The following is a 19,608-nucleotide window of genomic DNA, read 5'->3' as shown; positions in this document are numbered from 1 at the left end:
CTATGTTTAAACTTGGAAGACAAGGTTTCAGCCTTGAAGTTTTTATTTATTTATTTATTTATTTTATTTAACAAGATTGAAAACACACACATTCAGTGATTTTTAAGCTGGAATAATATGCCAAAATACAAAAGAAGCAGTTTATTGTGTCAATAAGTTGTATTCTTATAATTAACTCCTCATCGCCACCAAAAAAAAGAAAAAAGGTAAATAAGTAAGTAAGAATTTTATTTGCTGTCATAGCATGATGTAACTTTGTTATGGAAAACGAGCAAGTGTTATGTAAAACCTTTTCATTCACTACCTGCAGTATACAATTCATTTACCGACCTTGTGAAGCGTGTAGCATCTTCATCTGCTGTATGGTGAAAGCCACATACTGGAATGTCTAGTGAGCACAAGGTATACACTGAGAGCCAATGCCCCCTTTGAAGCACTGCCTATGTCATAACATTACTTTAGATAGTTAATTACCGTGGGGATATGAATGCTACAAATTGCATTTATTATTCACTTTTTACCAATTTAAGTGGTCCTTATATTTTTTATGACTTTGAATATTTGAAAAATCTGAAGAGCTCAAACCACTGCTTTAGGTTTTGGGCTATCATTTTTAAACCACTACTGTAAATTGAACCTTTTGTTTTTAAATCAATCCCTGCATAAGTGGAACTTGCATGCAAAGTCACTCTTCTCTGGAATTTTGAATAGGTGATAGCTTTTAGTTCTCACCTAACTAGAAGATTTCAAAGTTTCAGATCTCATTCTTTGCAGAGGCAGAGATTTAAGAAAAAATCCTAATAATGAAAAAAGGACCACATCTCAGATTTTCAGAGAAGTTTACAGCAATGGTTTCAATCTTACTCCTAGGAATTCCTGCAAGATCAAACCTTAATTTGGAATGATTAAGAATAATACAAGTATTTGGTGAAAGTTTTTAAAGTTTGTAAAAATGTCAATGCATTTATTTTCTGGAGTTTGTTGGTGCTAGACTCCTATTAATGAAGTTTAATAGTGGAGACATTGAAATCTCTATTATTAGTACAAAGAAAGTTTCACAAACAGAGTAAATGTCATTCCAGTAACACAAAAACAAACATATTGCAGTGTTTTGCTGAGGTAAATCACATCTTCTTGGAAAAACTGTATGAATGCAATGACTCCAGAGATTTGAGTTTTGACTACTATTCTCTTTCAGAACTTAAAAAGCCCTCTAAACAAAAAAAAAAAAAAAAACAAAAAAAAAACAAAAAAACAAAACAAAAAAAAAAAAACCTTGACACTCGGTATAAAATGATGTTTTAACTATTAATTAGTTTCATCAGTACTAACTTAACACAAAATTCTAGTTAACTGACGATGCATGTGTGCACATCTATGCAAGCATCAAAATCCTCTGGGCCTGCACGCTAAAGAGCTTTAGAAAGCCCAGTTCCCAATGAAAGAAAGTCCTTACATTCTCAAAATCTACAGGAAATAAAATGTGTTGGCACAGCTAGGCATGGTAGCCTATTGTTAACTGAGACAGAAGGCAAGGCTGAGGGGCCATCTACAAAACAAGGCTTCAGTAAGCAAGGCATAATTATCACACATACAAAATGAACTACTCAGCACTCACCTCATTTAAGCACATGCAGCCTGTGCTGAGCATCCAGCTATTCGCTTCTTTTTAAAGATTCTTTTTAAATTCAGGAAGTTTCCTTTCTGAAAATGAGCATCACAGCACAACCACATGGAGGGAAGGTTTCTGTACTCTGCACAAGGTTTGGCCGTGGGCATCATAGGCATCATCCCCAGGGAAACAGAAGGAGATACTGGGCTGTTCTGTTCTACCTACTTCCAGAGTCAGGCAGGGGTTTCAAGTATAGAGACAGACAGACATCTCCCACTCAGCAGCCCTGCCTTGTTTATATTATTCTGTGCTAAACAGATGGCCTAGACCCCTAGCTCAGGACAGTCAATTAAAGGAGATGTCTGATACCTAGACATAAATTCCCTCAGGGATGCTAAACCTGTTGGGGAGTTAAGAGTGAAAGACCAAAGGATTTGGTCTGGTTAAAGACTGTCATGAAGTAACACCGACGCAATCAAAATTTCTCTTGTATAAGGTTTTATTGTATCCTTTATTTAATTTTATCTATCTTCAGTCTCCAGTAATACTGAAACAATAGTATGTGTTACGGGGAAGAAAGGGATACTATTATCTTCAAAAGCATTTATGTGCCATATCTTGCCACATTGAGTAGTAACTGTCAGGTAAATTAATATCAAAGAAAGATATTTTGACTTAGAAAACTTTACCAGGAAAGGTACATTTTTCTGGGTGTTGATATCATCGCTCATATTATATCTTGCACTGAGTTTTATAAACACATACGTAATTCATTGTGTTCATATACTTAGTTGTAATGCATTGATTTGGTGAAAACAGTGTTTAATTTCTGAAATTGCTTCCATCATTCTTTTTCAATATGTCAAATTGTTGTTCAGAAGCATGTGATATAACTGCTATATTTTCTACAATGAAAATCCTCTTGATTATTCAATAGTTGATAGAATATGCAAATTCAATTAACTATATGCTGATCTTGAATCAGCAAAAATATGTTTCCACAGTTTCCCCAAACTATTTAAGACTGGATTGTGGTATTTTAAGCCATTATTAAATTGTAACCCAAGATGTATATAGTGCTTTGTAAAACTAAAATAGCTTCCTGTTGACTACAGTACTACTTTTCAACATAATTAAGGGCAAAATTCTGTCTTTAAATCCAAATTTTTTAGCTCTTACAAACATACACTTGAGGGAATCTTAGTGATTGAAAAAGAGAAAAATCCTTAAAGACCCATGGTAGATATGGAGTGTCTGTCAAAATCTCCACAGGAAATCTTTGTCAGCTTCGTAAACAGACACCATGGGATCTTTTACAGCTCTTTAAAATATATTCTAAAATCTCATTGTTTCCCATTTGGATATTACACTTTCTAAACCTGTTGCTGCTTTACAAAAACAAATCACAAAGCTTCTCATCTATATTTCAGTCTACACCAACTAATGAACCTTCCTGTAGTGACTGTAGTTTTTTTTTTTCTCAAAAGAATAACATCAGAGAATGGTTCCTAGTAAGATCAGCCCATGATACCATTTACCTGAATTTTCAATTCCTACCCCTGGCAGCAGAGTAACAAATGCTAACTCTGGCAACTGAGTTAGATTTTGTAGAAATGCCTGGAAGGTTCATTTTCATATGTTGCTCCTTTTTGTCCCATTTGTTTTGCTATAGGCCATTATGACAGTGAAATCTATGTATTCCCCCATAATGCTCTAACCACTGTTGTCTACCATTTGTGCAGAATTTTCTGCTGTTGCATTTGTTATTTTTCACTGATCTTAGTGGCCAGGCAAGGGGAAGCATTATCTATTATCAGAAGTTTCTGATTGTATTCTAAAAGTCTAGGCTTTGCATTCCTCTGCCATTAGTAGAGGCCATGTGAACAGCAGTATATAGAGAAGTAGCATTAATTCATGATTATAGGGACTAAATACATGCAGGTGCCATAAAGTCAATTCCAAAGGGAGAGAAGAGGAAGGGACAGAGAGAAAGAAGGAATTGAAGCTTCAAGTGGAAATGCGAGTTGCAGATTAATACAAACTGCTCTAAAGGGTGCATCTTTCCAGCTCTGTGAACTGATGCGTACAAAACCCACATCCTAATTCTGCTGACATTTTTACTAGCCCTTGTGGGGGACAGTGCCTTTGGCTCTGTGTGGCAGGAGAATGAGTATTTTCAGCACAGGAAATGTGACTTGCGATGTGACATTTCTAAGGCCAAACAGATTCTCTCCAAAGCGCTGCATAACTGTTGGGAACCTCAGAAGCAAAGAAAAGTTGTGCATTCTGTGTTTGGAGTGGATTAGACATAGTTTGTTCTGAGATATTAATTTTTATAGATTTCCTCTTTTGTAATCCAGTACATATTTAGCTGTCCTAATTAACAGTAAGCTAAAATATCACTGTTAAATACCGGTGTAATACAATATCATTGGTTAAGAATTAAAATGGCTACCTCTGGAGATTTTGTTTTTATTGGAAAGAGGCTGGGAGAGGTGTGGAAGGGCATGAACATACACATAGCCCATAAAACCATCTATAAAAGAAAAAAATCATATCCAGCTACTCCCACTTTATTGAGATTTTAGTGTTGCTTTTCAACAAAATATTAAGTGAAACAAAGCAAAGTTTTGTGCCCTGGACTCACTCAGAGTTTTACTGATTTTCAAGCTTTTGTGCTTTTCACTTTTTAGCCTGATACATATCCTTAACATCGGTTCTAGGTTTCAGCATAATAACTGCTGTTTCTCTACCTTAATAAGTTGAATATCTGTCTAGAATATGTTCTGAGACTCTTCTTATTCTGAAATAATATTCAAATATCATTTTATGTGTCAAGATGCTGTATTTCTTTTTTAAACAGGAGGCCAAACTCTATTTAGGGAATTCAGAAAATGTCAGAGACAATATTTCAGGTTTAGTTTTTAAAAATGAATGCAGCTTACCCAGATGAAAGTTGTAGTCTAGCAAAACTATTTACAGCATAGCATTTGGACTTAATATCTGGTAATTCCTCAGAATCTAAGGTAGCTGGAATCAAAAAGAGCTTAGGCACTTCCTTTCTCTCTTTGAATTGACAGTGATGTGAGAGCTTGAAGCTAATATAAATGCTGTTCTCCTAACTCTGCTGGAAGCTAATGTCACTTCACCTCTTTTTTCCTCCTCTTATACTGGCAGTTTTAAGAAATAATTTCATTAATTCACACTATATCCATAGTGATTGCTGGATGATTCTTTAGATATCTCCAGCATTCTCTACATTTGTCTAGATATAATAAGCTGTATGACCCAGTCATAATACACAGAAATCAAGTTTATAGATTTTTTCACTATTTTTTTAAGTGCTTGGCTATGTGTTTCACTGTGAGCTACTGACCCTTGCGTTCATTATGCATTGTTGCACAGACATCCGTGAACAAACTATGAAAAGAAAAAGAGTTAACTTATTGGGATCTTTGCATAGGGTAACACTAATGTGGAGAATCTGATCTCTTGAAGAGGATGATCAGTTGCTGTCCAGGTGCTGACAGGACTCTGTTGCAGGCATCTTTGTAGCAGTGTCTTTAGCTGTTCTGTTAATTCGGGCTAATACCTGCTGGTCTGTGGTACTATGTGACCACTGCAGGATACAAATGATCCATTGCTATTATCTTAAATAATGTACAAAATATCTTCTGATGGTCTTAAATATGTGCTGAAGACTGTTCTGCATAACCATTCCTGCATGTACAGGAATAGTTTCTTTTGACTGTAAATGCCTCCTCTGTGCAAAGTCTGGCCAGTGCTGCAAGAGGCTCCGGCCACACCAGAATTAGAACTATAGGGCAGATTTGAATTTCATCCTTATATCTCATTTATAACTTAAGTTCCACGTCTTTTGCTGCAATCTGTTTATATGTTTTTACACTTCTGGGATTTTTTTTTAATTACGTGTTCATGTATCTAGAGGAGTACACAGGTGGTGAGGACCTGTATCTGTTGCATCCTCAGGTTAGTCTTGGTTTGGGATTTCTGGAACAGTTAATCTATTGCTCCTTTGTCATATCCCCAGTTAGCTCCAGTTTTTGCTTTCATGGCTGTCCTGTCAATCAGACATCAACATAATAGAATCATTGTATGTTCCATGCTCCATGACCTTGTACTTTTATTTGGAAAGACTTAGTAAAGATGAAAACTGCATGAGTAAATGGCATAGCACAGTAAATATCAATGTCATGAAGAAGACAATGTCTTGTTTAGTTTTAAAGGACTGTTAAAAGGTGTTTTACCTGTCAACAAATCATGAAGTGATCTCTGCCATATCACAGAGCAAGCAGCTCTGTCCTTCATTAAAATGAGTGGTGAATTTTGATTTGGGAGTGTCTGGAGTATGGGCTAAGTTGTCCTGAAACTAGTAGCTGAAGAGATAGCTTAAGAACATATTGATATTTGGACCTAAGAGGTTAGTAACTTATAGAAAATGCATGAAATTTGCTACTGAGAGGAAATACAGTTGACATTTGCTTTCAACCCGATTTGATTCTTCATGAAGCCCTGCTATCTTTCTTTGTGGGCTTCTTAGTTGCTTCTGCTCTAGTACAAGTACTTTATTTCTCCATCATGGGTGCTCAGTCATCAGTGAAACACTTGAAATTTGGTATTCCTTACTAACTACATTCCTTAAAAGCATTTGTTCCTCTAATTTCTTGCATAAAGGACAAAATATATCCAAGAAATGGTTAAACATTATGATGATTCATTAAAAAAGGTCTAGAAATGTTTACAAAAATATATTCAGTAAATGACACTGCAAATAAATTTTTAAGCCAAGGAGGCTGAAAACCAAAATAAAATATATATTTGAGTTTTCACTTTTATTTCTATCAAAATTTTCATTTCTGTAAGTAAACTTTCTAAAATTAGTATAATATGACTACTGCTAACGCTTCTTTGAATAAGCCTACCACTTAAGTAATTATATGATTTAGAAAATAAATCGAGTCTCTGAAATCTGAATATATTTTATCATATTACATCACATTACATTATATTATTATATCACATTACATTACAACAGATATTAACAGAATAAGAAAAATTAAATCTAAATCTGATTGTAACCCATGTATAATTATTTCCATATAGTAACACCACTACTTTGGTGGCACTTACATGAAGTTTTTTGGTCCAAAATAGTTTCAAGTGCTCTTAAATCCTCAGTCCTACTTATACATCTTGCACCAGTTTCTCACAATCAGTCCATACTTTCTGGATGAGAGATGAAAAACATTCGTTTGTTAATGTCCTTCTATATATGCCCTTCCACATACTACTTATCCTCTTTCAATCAATCCACAAAAACAATAATCTGACTAGGAGTTAGATGATAAAGAATAACCAGTTTCGAACACTTCAATGAGCAGTTTGAGCTGCTTTCAAAAACATCACTTTAGTTTTAGGCCTGCCCCTGTGGCACTGAAGTTGAGGATTAGATTTTATTTAATAATTATGTAGGATTGCACTGGCTAAAAACAAATGTTACATTCTGAATAATGACCAAATTTGTGAAGACTGACATCTGTTTGTAATTAGAAAAGGGCAGCATTTTTCAAATAAATGATTCTTTAGGAATAGTTCTTCGATTTCTAATTAGAAGCAAGAAATACTGGACTCATTTTGAACTTAATTTGGAAAGAATTCAAAAAAAAAAAAAAACCAACTAATAATACAGATCTATTAGTTTCCTTGGCCAAGAAACAGGTACATTATGAAATGAAATTTTAATATTATGCAATTATGGGTGTATTTGTGATAAACTTTGTCAAGAGTCTTTGCCAAATTAAGCATATTAGAATAGCTGTAAGCAAGAACTTTTGCCTGTAGTACCTTTCAGCCAAAAGAGTACTTCTTTCTTAGGTATATAAGATCTTTATTAGTAGTTTACTGTTTCGGCGGGTTTTCGCCTACCTTTTCCACTCTATGCTTTGATCTGGGACAAAGAAGGAATCAGGTGTTCTAGTAAGAAAATTTCTAAACAGATATTCAGCAAAGAATATGCAGGTACTTAGAAGTGCTATGTGAAATCTGTAGCAACGAGAAGGCAAGAAAAGATGAGAGTAATATATAATCATTGATTAAGATTAGATGCCAAAAATTCAAAGAATATCCATTAAAAACAATTTCAGAAGTCAGTGCAAGGAGACACAAGCATTTTTTCATTGAAAAAATGAACAAAAACTATAACTAACTGTAGGAGGAAAGAAAGGAAAATAATAAGAAAGAACTGATCATGAAGATGAGACCCTCTTCTTGAAGAACTGTGTTGAGAAAAAAAAAACAGAGCACTTTATTTTGTAGTAAGTTAGCCAAAGGCACAAAGTTTGTGAAATTAAGAGATTACAGCAAGAATATACTTACTGACATGATCATGCCTGAATTATGCCTGATTGCAATATTCCTGAATTAGTTAACTACTGCTATTTATCTGGAAGATAGATAGAGCTGGAAGTAGCCTCAAGATCACAGGCCCTGGTTCTCATGGGGGACTTAACCACCCTGATATCTGCTGGAAGGACTACACAGCAAGGCACAAACAGTCCAGGAGGCTCCTGCAATGCATTGATGATAACTTCTTGTCACAAATGGTGAAGGAGCCTACAAGGAAGGGTGTCCTGCTGGACCTTGTCCTTACCAACAGAGAGGGACTGGTTGGAGATGTGAAGGTTGGGGGCAGCCTTGGGTGCAGTGGCCATGAGATGGTGGAGTTCAGGATCCTGCAGGAAAGAAGAAAGGTAACAAGCAGGATTGCAACCCTGGACTTCAGGAGAGCGGACTTTGGGCTCTTCAGAGACCTAATTGGTGGAGTCTCGTGGGTTAAGGCCCTAGAAGGAAGGGGGGTCCAGGAGAGCTGGCTAGTATTCGAACATCACTTCCTCCAAGCCCAAGAGTGGTGCATCCCTATGAGTAAGAAGTGCAGCAAAAGGGGCAGGAGACCTGCATGGGTGAGCAAGGAGCTCTTGGCCAAATTCAGACAGAAGAAGAAAATACACAGAATGTGGAAGAGGGGACAGGCTACTTGGGAGAATTATAGGAATGCAGTTAGAGTATGTGGAGATGTGGCGAGGAAGGCTAAGGCCCAGTTGGAACTGAGTCTGGCAAGGGATGTCAAGGACAACAGGAAGGGCTTCTTCAAATACATCAGCAGCAAGAGGAGGACTAGGGAAAATGTGGGCCCGCTACTGAATGGGGCAGAGCCCTGGTGACAAGGGATACAGAGAAGGCAGAATTACTGAATGCCTTCTGTGCTTCTGTCTTCACTGCTAAGGGCAGCCCCCATGAATCCCAGAACCTGGAGGTGAGGGAGAGAGTCTGGAGAAGGGAAGACTTTCCTTTGGTTGAGGATAGGATTAGAGACCTGGGCAGGCTAGACATCCACAAATCCATGGACCCAGATGGGATGCACCAACGGGTACTGAGGGAGCTGCCGGATGTTGTTGCCAAGCCGCTCTCCATCATCTTTGAAAGGTCCTGGAGAACTGGAGAGGTGCCTGAGGACTGGAAGAAAGTCAATGTCACTCCAGTCTTCAAGAAGGGCAAGAAGGAGGACCCAGGCAATTCTAGGCCGGTCAGCCTCACCTCCGTCCCTGGAAAGCTCATTCTGGATGTCATCTCCAGACACCTGGAGGAAAAGAAGGTGATCAGGAGTAGCCAGCGTGGATTCACCAAGGGGAAATCCTGCTTAACCAGCCTGATAGCCTTCTATGATGGAATGACTGGCTGGGTGGATGAGGGGAGAGCAGTGGACGTTGTGTACCTTGACTTCAGCAAGGCTTCTGACACTGTCTCCCGTAACATCCTGCTAGGTAAGCTCAGGAAGTGTGGGTTAGACGAGTGCACAGTGAGGTGGCTTGAGAACTGGCTGAAAGGCAGAGCTCAGAGGGTCATCATCAGTGGTGTGAAGTCCAGTTGGAGTCCAGTGGCTAGTGGTGTCCCCTGGGGCTCAGTACTGGGTCCCATCCTGTTCAACTTCTTCATCAGTGACCTGGATGAGGGGACAGAGTGCCTCCTCAGCAAGTTTGCTGATGATACCAAGCTGGGAGGAGTGGCTGAGACACCAGAGGGCTGTGCTGCCATTCAGAGAGACCTGGAGAGGCTGGAGAGCTGGGCGGAGAGGAACCTCCTGAGGTTCAACAAGGGCAAGGGCAGGGTCCTGCACCTACAGAAGAATAACCCTAGGCACCAGTACAAGCTGGGGGCTGACCCTCCGGAGAGCAGCTCTGCAGAGAAGGACCTGGGAGTGCTGGTGGATGACAAGCTGGCCATGAGCCGGCAAGCTGCCTTCATGGCCAAGAAAGTCAATGGTATCCTGGGGTGCACTGGGAAGACAGTGGGTTGCCAGCAGGTGGAGGGAGGTGATCCTGACCCTCTACTCAGCCCTGGGGAGGCCTCATCTCGAGTACTGTGTCCTGTTCTGGGCTCCCCAGTACAAGGCAGACCTGGAGCTACTGGAGAGAGTCCAGCGTAGGGCTACGAGGATGATCAGAGGGCTGGAGCACCTGCCCTGTGAGGAACGGCTGCGCGAGCTGGGCCTGTTTAGCCTGGGGAAGAGCAGACTGAGGGGGGGTCTTATCAATGTGTGTAAGTACGTGAAGGGAGGGTGTCAAGGGGATGGGGACAAACTCTTTTGAGTTGTCCCATGTGACAGGACAAGAGGCAATGGGCAGAAATTGAAGCACAAGAAGTTCTGCTTGACCGTGAGGGGGAATTTCTTCCTTGTGAGAGTGACGGAGCCCTGGCACAGGTTGCCCAGAGAGGTTGTGGAGCCTCCTTCTCTGGAGATGTTCAAGGCCTGCCTGGATGCAACCCTGTCTACCATGCTCTAGGTGACCCTGCTGAGCAGGGGGGTTGGACTAGATGATCTCCAGAGGTTTACGGATTCTATGATTCTATGATCTGAAAATGTTATAGCTAGACTGTTTTTTGAGGGATATCTGTCCCTCATGATGTAAGGCAGCACTGCATGAAGATGCTTCCTTGTAAGTCAGAGAAGGAGATGAGCTGGCCTGCGCAGAGCACAGGGTTAATGCAGTTACGCTGCATCTGGGGTCCAAACCAGGAATTCCCAAACTCACTGAGTTCTGCTACGCGGGCCTGAATAGGGCCAGGGAAACAAAACTTAAGTCACAAGCCAGAGAGCATCAGTACCTTCATTCTGAATGCATTTAAGAAATAATGTTAACATATTTCTTCTCTGAAATTGACACACATTTCTTCAGGGAATTGAAGAAGCAGTCTGTAGCTTATGCAGTATCAGTTGGTCTGTGCGTATGTATGGACACTCAATCTGAAATTCCTTGGGCCTCAGGATTTTTAAGCAGTTCTACCTGTGATTTCAGAGACCAGACCACAGAGCGGACCAGAGGACTGTCATAACTATGCCTCTAACTTTAAACACTGATGTAGAGTTAACCGAAAGCAAATCCATTTCTCCCTTCTTGGACAGGGACTGTAGTAAGACAAGGTAAGGATAAGGCTATCTTCCTTCTACACCTGCAGCTGCAGCATAGGCTAATATATGGAGAGATGGAATATCTCTCGAAGCATGATGTGCCTACATCTACGGCAAAATTAAAACATCAAGAAAAAGTAGCATCAAGTAGAGAGTATTAAAAAATTATCAATTTTGCTGTTTAGTTTTTCTGGTGAAACGTGCAAAGAGATGCATGCTAAGACTGTGAAAAGGAGCCTCTTAAGGAAAATTTTCTTCCTGTTTACACAGTGAAGTAATAATTGCAACAAATTCAGATAGATTACAGGTAGACAATCCTGACATGTTCTACATCCATATTAGACTCTACTATGCTTTTAAAAAACAATCATATTATTGCAATGAATCTTACATCCTGAATATTATATTTATAAAGCAATACACAAAGATTTCTTGTAAAAGCAACTTGACAACAAATGCTCCTAAATTCAAACTGCTAAAAATGATTGATTACTTAAGATTTATGTACAGTCTTGGAAAAGCTATGAATCGTCATATCTTGAGGGAAAATTATGTTTGCAAATAAATGTAGTCTTTAAAGGAACCAGAATATTACCTGTAATCTTTTCCAGCTGTCTGTCATTTTTTTTTTTGCCTGTTAATTCTCAAACAATTCTGAATTATAGAAGATTTTTCTTTATAGAATGGAAGTTATCTGCATAAATATCCATGAAAGGAATAAAATAGTGGTAGGAAAACCTTAAATGACTGTATCAATTTCTGTGGGTATTACAGTGATATCATTTACAGAAGTATTCATAAATAAAAAATATCTGCCCTCCTCCTACTTTCCTTTCAGGCAGGGCTAGTCATAAACTGGTAAAGCCATTTTCTGTAAGAATGCAAAAATGACAAGAGCCCATTTTGGAAGAAAATAATGCTAGTTTGCTCTTTTCCAAATAAGAATTTTACAAGCTCAGCTGGGTAGGCAATGTTGCATATATTATTTTTCATCTGCTGGAATGGTTATCTGAAAAGTATTGTTTGCAGTATAGTGATTTTTACTGCAACCACAGCAAAAAAAAGTATATATTTTAAATGAAGCTCAATAAAAGTTCTGTTGGAGAAAAGGAGCAAGTTTGAAAGAGGTAATTGAAATGAAAGTTTGGCTCCTAGGAACTTTTGAAAACAAGACTGGCTTCCTGAGGGGCCTGTCTGCATCTTAAAACATCTCAATATGTTCATAATGCATCTTCTGTAATAAGTAGATCTTTCTCAGTACAAGCAAGTAATTAGATTTAAATAAGAAAGGACATTGATAACTGTGTTTCACCCAGTCTAATTACCCATATATGCATATAGTTATCCATATCCATATCAACAACAAAAGTTTAGATCCAGACTATACTAAAGCTTGAGTTTTTGTTGCTAAGATTCCCAACATATGTAAAGGGGCTACGTTTTGGCTGGTCAGAATTACTGCTCGGGCTTTGACGGGACTTCCCTTTTCTAATGGGGTACTTTGAATCTCAACTTCCCAACCTCTTGGAGCCTGCTAAACCTAAGAAGTGTCTCTATGCCAAAAGTTTACTGGAGTAGAGTGTAGATGAAAGGTAAAAGTCATCTGTAGTAATTGTGCAGTAATCTGGAAAATGCTGGCTTTTAGTTCTTAGTTCAATTAAAATTTACCCACATCATTTACTTGAGCAAAGAGAGCAACTAAAGTGCTTCTTCTACAGGAATGCGGTCGTCACTGAAAACACCTAGTTATGCTTTCTCTCTGGTTGTTCGTACGGATGATTACCTCAAACATGGAGTTCAGTAATACAGTCTTTTAGTAGACAGATATTTCTACAAAAAAAAAAAAAATCGGACATTCAGAAGCACTATTTTTCAGTGTGCAGTGACATTTTTGTGTCAATTTTCAGGCCTTCTAAGTGTCTCTTACAAGACAGAATTAGCTCATCTTTCTGCAACACTGAGTCTCCCCAAGTCACTAGTATATCCTGTGTTTACTGTACTGCATCAAAATAATTATGGCATGTGAAATTCAAAAGGAAGAGATAAGGAATTATTACGTATCCCTCAGCTACTGCCTAGTGCCACGAGCCTCTATCCCCTCTAACTTTTTGGACTTGCTAGGAAGCCTTATTCAGAGGCAGAGGTTTCAAAAAGCAGAAAGTTAGTTGACTCCTTTCTATCCTTCTCACTCCTGAATCTTAGTTTAGCAGAAATATCAATGAGTTGCTGAGCCAAACAAAAGTGTTACTACTTCTAGCAGGTATGAAGCAGTTTGAAAGTGTCCATGATTGAGATAAATCTTTAACCTTTTCCAGCAAGGCACTCTATTCCAAAAGGCATTAAGAGTTTGCAGCAACTAACATTGCCCCAAGAAACAGCAGTTTTAATGAAGAATGAGCTCTAAGAAGAATCATCTGACTGGAATCAGAGGCAGGTGATACTGTCATGTGGTCACTGAGAAGTGACAAGAAGAGTCTTTAAATTAGAGGTGGGCCTAGAGTTAGGAGATGTTACTGGAGAAAAAAGGGTGAGGCAAAGGAAGGCTAGCCTGGCTGATGAAATGTCTTGAAGTGTCGTGTCATGAAGTGAGAATCTTCAGGAACAAAGACTCTATACAAAAGGAATTTGAGCAATGGTTCATGTCATATGCAAAAACCGTAACAGTTTGATTTCTTTACAGTCCACATAGGACTAGAAAAATTTTTCTGCTCAAAAAGAAATGAGAATCTGAGGGAGTTAAAAATGTTAAACTCTCGAACAAAATGTTGAAGGATAGACTTAAACCAGAATGATCAAACTGATTCTGAGTACTTGAAAGGTAGCAGGAAGCAGGTGTAAAAGTTAATTAGGAAATTAGGACAGGGTGCTTACAAGACTGTTCTAGTGCAACACAGGATAGTGGGATGGTGCTCTTGTCATTCTCGGGCCGAATAGGAGTGTGTTGCTACAGCATTATCCTTGCTACTGAAGCAGAAGTGAGAAGTTTAAGTACTCCAAATATAGCCAGGCTTTTAAGGGAGGAAGGAACTGTATAAGCATAGGGCTACAAACTTATGTGAGTCAGCATGCTTAAGGTCCACTGAGTCATATTAGTAGGGTTCGTTAACAAGTGTTACGGAAGATGTGGGGTTTGTTGTCACCATTAGATTTAATTCAGGTTACCTATGAAATATTTAGAATCTATCTCCACTTTCTGTCCACATTGGCTTTTGAATCTCTTCTATCATTCTGGGAACTATTTTCTCTTAGTATTCTCTTCTCAAAACACCTTACCTCCTCCAGGATATTTAACCTTGCTATCCTTTCCATGTACTGACAGCTATAGCAGGAATGTTACTTCTTTCAGTTCCTGTCTTCTTGTAGGACTGATTCTCTTTCTACTGAAGTGAACAGTCAAACTCTAGTTTGATTCCAAAGAGAACAAGGTCTGGACCTATTTGTTGCTTATGTGAATTATACAACTCAGTGAAAACTCAGTGTCCTGGTAATGCAGACATTTATTTTGTTTCTTCATATGGAAACATCTAAAATCTTTTTTAGAAGCCCTGCCAGGCTGCTGAAATGTCATAAAAATGTGTGCCAGATGCTTATATTCTCCAGAGGATTCCCCCAAGCATGCCTACCTCAGGGAGCCAGGACCCTTATGTCCTGTACTTCACAGTCAAAGAGGATTTGATTAGGGGATCTAAATATCAACATCTGTCCTTAAAGTGAGTGTTGTTTAAATGTCTTATCCATGCCCTATAGAGGTGGGTGAAAAATGTATCACATACAAATGACTGAAGAGGATTGTGAAATGATTCCTGATAGAAAACTCTAATCTAGACATAGTTGAAAGCTGATAATACAAATGCATTTAAGGCTCTGGTCTAGAACCAAATTGTATTTATTTTCTATTTCAAGAATCTTATGCAGCAACATCACCTTCTGAGAAAATGACTAGCATAATTTGGGAAATATAGGAATTGATTATACTAGGCTTAGTGTAATATGTGATTCTAAATTGATAAAGTTATTCAGCATCTTGCCTAGGCATCTGTGTGATTAAATGTCTAGAGTATATGTCACAGTGTTTCCACAGAATTCTGTAGTTTCCATATCACATATGCAATACATTATTCAGACTTTTTTTCAAGGTCACATTTCATGATACTGGTGGCTAACCATGTGAGATCAGTATGTCTGCTAACTGGGTGGCAAAAACCAGTGTAATAGTTAAGCTGTATAAATTTGCATGCATGCCAGTTAATAGTGCAAGGGAGCATCAATTCTTCAGTGCAGGGAAAAAAACAGTTTGTAATCCTTTCCTATTCCTGAGACAAAATATTTATTGAATTATAGCATGCTTCTCCTGTTGCGATATTTCTACATCTGCAGTTTTAGTCTTGATCCAGTCATTATGTCTCATTCCCTTACCAAAGTCAAAGCTTTGCCAGTCATTTTCCTGTTGGTGCACCTGGGAATAATAAGGCAGTGGAGATTTCCTCCCTCTTGTCACTGTACAAACAAGAGAGGATAGGGAGCATCTGAACCAGTGTATTTCAGAACCATTCTCTACTTATTCACCTTTTAGGAAGTGGATGGTAACACCCTGCCTTGCCAAGGAGACTCAGAGGAGTTTTAAGTACGTATCACAGCTCTTAGTTCCCAGAAGGTGAGAAAGTCCTAGTGAAGGATTCTCAGTTCAAGAGGAAATTTCTCATAGACAAGTGGAGGTTATTCTGATGGCTCTGAATCATGGTTGTATTAAAAAAAGACTGGAAAAGTTCAGAGGATATCATTATACAATTAATTCCTGCCTGTACTCTCAAGATAGATAAGTGGTAGAATAGTCTCAAGCTATTTTTATTGGAGGAGCCTCTGTATTAATTTCACTAATGGTTTGTACACGATCTGAGTTAATTTATCACTCAGTTGCTCATCTTGGAGGTACTAAAAGTGTCTATGAACAAGTAAAAGATCACTAGGACTGGAGTTTTCAGTTCTGCTGCTCTGTTCATCCTTCAGTTCTACTGTAAGTCCAGTATTGCAGAAAATAAGCACAGAAACTAGAAATGATGCTAGAATTGGTGTATTCACAAATGGGACTGTGGCAAACAGTAACACTTTAAATCAGGTTGCTGTGACTTAGAAATACCTTAACCACAAATGGATTGAAATGTTTCACACATTTCAAGAATTTGAGGCTAGAGTAAAACAACACCGGCTTGGATAGAACAAATCAAAGCATACGCATTTGTATTTAAATAGATTTCAAAAAATTAAGGAATGGAAAGAATATAGTGTGTACATCATATGCATGGACTTCAGTGAAACTTAATGCCACTTCTCACAATTCTTTGTTGGATAAATAAGTTTAAAGGTGCTAGAGAAAACTCTCTTATCAGCTGGGCAACCAGGAAGAGATCAGTGACAGCTAGTATAGTATCAGGGTGACCAGAAAGGATCATGGATCAGTATTAAGCAAACATTGTGGCTTAGAAAAATAAGCTGACTAAATTTAATTTAATTGATTTAAAACAGCTCTGTGCAGAAAGTGCTATTTAAATATTACTTCTTGTTAATTTTGCTGAGAAACTGGTTTAAAAAGGGGGATTTAGGAGCAAGCTAAAATCTCATGATTAAAGCTTCAGTGACTGTCACTTTGGAAAAAAACAAATTCTCTTAGATGTACTAAGGCAATTTTACATATAATAGGAAACACGTAATTTTTAATTTTGGAGGAAAAAAAGGCTATCACAAAGAGTGTTTTTGCAGTGAGCAGCCATAATATGTTTTAATTAAAAAACAAATCCAACCAATACAGTTAAAGTAGTCTCCATGGGGAGGTTTGTTATTTAATAGAGCCACATGACAGAAGTTCTGATGAAAAAGCAATACTTGGCAGTTACTACTGATTAGCCTTGATTATCCACATAATACAATACCGTACACTAAGTGAAAAATAACAGCTCTCCCTTCTCATTCAGTAAAAAGTTAACTATCTTTCCGACTTTCATACAAAGTTGTACTGACACCAAAAAGAGCCTTAGCTAATTTAATAACATCCTAAAAGCTAGCAATATAGTCATTATCTTCATGTAGCTATATGAAAATTTCTTTAGTTTGAATTTTGTTTGATTTTTGTTTTTAACGGTGGATAAAATTTAATTTGGACTTAATTATCTTGAAGGACAGGAAAATATTATGGAAAATGCATTAATGAAAGTTACTGTCATTCGGCATTTGCTCCAGTTTGCCTTCAGAGATACATCAATTTGGCTCCTACGGGGGAGTCTTGGAAAAGGTGGCTTCCGGATATCCACGTGAAGGCTTCATAGACAGACTGATGAGCGAAACGTCAGCTGAGAGCGGGTCAATGCCTACCCACCAGCGGACAAAGCCCATGTGCAAAGTGCTGTGCTGAGCTGGGGCGCGTTGTTGAGCCCCTGCGGGGCTCAGCCCAGGTTCCCATCAGGCCACCAAGTGGTGTCTTACTTTTTTGTTGTTGTTGTTTTTATGGTTTTTTTAATAAGAGCAATATAGAAGCAAGCATTCAACTTACTGTCATCAACTGTCATGCAAAAATACTGTTAATGTGCTAAAATGTAATGATGTTGCATGAATGAAGAAGATTTTTTCAAATGTCTTTTAACCCCTTTAGTCATAAACATGACTCTTGACTTTCTCAGGCATGTCAGTCATAAACATAACTGACTTACTTTCTGAGGAGTGTTGTGGCAGTCTCATTTTGTGGTACTTTGCACATTTTTAATTATACTGATTTGGTAGTTTAAAAATTATTTAAATGTATCCTGAAGAATTAAGAGTAAACTCTTTCTTTTGTATGGGATAATCAAAGTCATTGAGACAATATACGTCACAAACATTTTGCCAACAAGCAGAGTTCATTAAAAATACATATTTTTTTTATAGACAGGTAATTCATCAGTGCAAAATTTTAAATGAAGGCAGTTTTTTTAAGCTACTTCCTTTTGGATGGTTTTGCTGGTATGCTTAATCAGTCAATAGGGCCTTCTAATGTGTTTTTAACTGCTTAATAAATAGACTTGAGAATAGGGATGAGTGTTTAGATATTCTGGTGAGTATTGGCATGATTCTTTGAGATTTTGTGTTCTTTGAGTTTTTATTTTAATAAACACTGAAGTATTGGTTGCTTTAATATACTGATCTGGTGCAGTGTATTTTAAAGCATTATCTTGCATCATTCTGTAATACATTAAAAAGAAAATGCAAATTTCTGCAAAAAAAGGATCACCAATGAGTTCCAGTGGGATGCACTCAAATCTTGCCACAGTGGTGCAAAATTTACTACTTACACTCAGGAGGAGGAAAATTCACAGCAAAATACTTTTATTCTAAACCATTTGCGTGATGTTTCAATTTAGAATTGACTTTAGAATGGTAGAATCATATAGGGATATCATATGTGGAATATGGAATATAGGACTTATTCCTATATGATATATGAAATATAGAAACAATCTTCTGAAGAGTTTTCTTACATTTTATGATCCTGCTGTGTATGGTTGGTTAATAACTTTTATAAGAAGAAGTTTCAAGTAGGTCTAATAATCTATTTTTAATTGGAAAGTAATTTCTTCTAATTTCTCAAATTAGTAAGTGTTTCAAAGGATTAATATTAAGCTTTGCAGATAAAATCTGAAATACATCACAATACATTTGAAACATTTGAGATGCATAAGTCTGAGTGCTTATTTGGAAGACAAGATTTTTCAGTTAGCTGGCCTTCTTCTTGAACTCTGTATCTATACAAAATGATTCTTACAAAGCAACCTATCATCTTCTTCGTTCATAGTGTAGTACATAAGACAGAGCAATCTTTTTATAAAGATGAGAAGTTTTTTCCTACACAATGTAATAATTACAATTTATTTCTGGGGACAATGAAAACCAAAATTATTTAATGGGCTATTTTGCTATATGAGTAAAAATATGTTCTTTGCATGCAGCACTTTATGCTTATCTCTTAACAGTTCTAATTCTAAGGGAAAACAGCAAATAGCACAAGAAAAGCTATAACTGTGTTTATGCATGTGTTTCATGAAAAACTCACTGTATGCAAATTCTTACTATCCCAGTTTTCTATATTGCTCTTCTCTTTCCTCTATTGCTGTATGAGGACTCTATTTTCCTGGATTATAAGTTTTTGAAAAGACCATATAGGAAATGAAGTATTCAGATGTTGAAACGGCTTTAGTTCGTTCCTTTTTTTTCTTCTTTTAACTTTTGTGTGATTCTTTGTCTTATGGTTTCAACTACTGCCAGAAAAAAAAAGAACTACCAAAAGAAGCTCAGTTAGGATTGGGCAAATACTTTACATTTCCACCTATGAATATTCATATGAACAAAAAATAGCATCTGCTTAGGGTGTGATTGTACCTCTTTTGTGTACACTTTCTATAACTGTTCCAGCAATGGAATTGCTAGCCCAAATAGGCGGAGAAAGTATACATTTTAATGCATAGAAAAAAATATTTTCTGAGGG

This window comes from Rhea pennata, chromosome Z (genome assembly GCF_028389875.1).
Source record: "Rhea pennata isolate bPtePen1 chromosome Z, bPtePen1.pri, whole genome shotgun sequence".
In the NCBI taxonomy this organism is placed as follows: domain Eukaryota; kingdom Metazoa; phylum Chordata; class Aves; order Rheiformes; family Rheidae; genus Rhea; species Rhea pennata.
This window is presented reverse-complemented; position numbering follows the sequence as displayed.